We start from the raw sequence: 1226 nt of genomic DNA on the forward strand, positions 1-1226 counted from the left end.
ACAGAATAATGGGATGTTGAATGGTTTAAAATTAGCAAAGATGTGCTCCAGGGTTATATTCTTTCACCATATTTATTCAATCTGTATGCTGAACACATAATCTGAGATCATATGAAGAAAGACATGGCATCAGGATTGGAGGAAGACTCATTAACAACCTGTGATATGCAGATGATATAACCTTGCTTGCGGAAAGGGAAGAGAACTTAAAATACTGATGAAGATCAAAGACCACAGCCTTAAGTATGGATTGCAACCTCAATGTAAAGAAAACAAAAATTCTCACAACTGAAGCAATCACTAGTACCGTGGTAAATTTAGAAAAGATAGAAATTGTCAAATACTTCATTTTGCTTAGATCTACAATCAACACTCATGGAAGCAGCAGTCAAGAAAGTAACAGCAATGCGCTCAGGCATAGCAACACTTGTGAAGATGCTTCAGGATCAGACACTGTGGATTTTTTTTTGAGAAAATGTTTACTGGGTGTGTGTGTTCACCTGGTTTATTTCCCTCTGGAGTGGAAGTGGAGGGTAAAATAAGGTCTATTTAGGATTGTCACAGTCTATGGGAAAGACCTGATGTTGCCCCTGCCTCAAATCACAAAGTCTGATTCAAGAGAAGGAAGAACTGTGATGTAAAAAACTCTCATCACACCAAACTCAGTGATAAGGTCTCTGACAGTCATCAGCCAGCAGGAGAATAGGAGAAACCTACCTGCTGGCATTAGGATTTATTGAACGCTGCCAGCACGGCCCAGATCATCTCTGTGGCACTGTGCTTTGTTCCCTCCACTTCAGGGTCCAGTTCTACCAGGTCCTTGGCTCGATTCATTGCCACATCATACTTGTCATCTGTCAGAGAGGAGAAGATATTCTCAAGCACATCAGAGCAGTGGGCTAGCACCAGGAGCGCCAGCGTTCCCTTGTCCATTTGATGAGGGTCATTTACGCACCACTAAGGAGCTCTGGTAGCGTAGTGGTTACGAATTGGGCTGAGAACCGCAAAGTCAGCAGTTCGAAACTACCAGCTGCTCCGCGGGAGAAAGATGAGGTGTTCTGCTCCCGTAAAGATTAACAGCCTCGAAAACCCTGTGCAGGGTCGCTATGAGTCGGAACTGACTCCATGGCACATAACAACAACATAACTAGTACACTATCTTGCAGTTTTTTCACTAGTTGCTGTTTCTTTGTTGTATTGCTTACTGGATGAGTGGTCATGTCAAA

At 42.9% G+C, this 1226-nt stretch overlaps 2 pseudogenes; both read right to left on the reverse strand.

The window, feature by feature from the left end:
* Positions 1 to 727, reverse strand: part of LOC102824238 — a 187508-nt pseudogene extending 186781 nt beyond the window's left edge.
* The window catches only part of LOC102824610, a 4122-nt pseudogene continuing 3622 nt past the window's right edge, over positions 727 to 1226 (reverse strand).

Source organism: Chrysochloris asiatica, unplaced genomic scaffold (genome assembly GCF_000296735.1).
Source record: "Chrysochloris asiatica unplaced genomic scaffold, ChrAsi1.0 scaffold00115, whole genome shotgun sequence".
NCBI lineage: Eukaryota > Metazoa > Chordata > Mammalia > Afrosoricida > Chrysochloridae > Chrysochloris > Chrysochloris asiatica.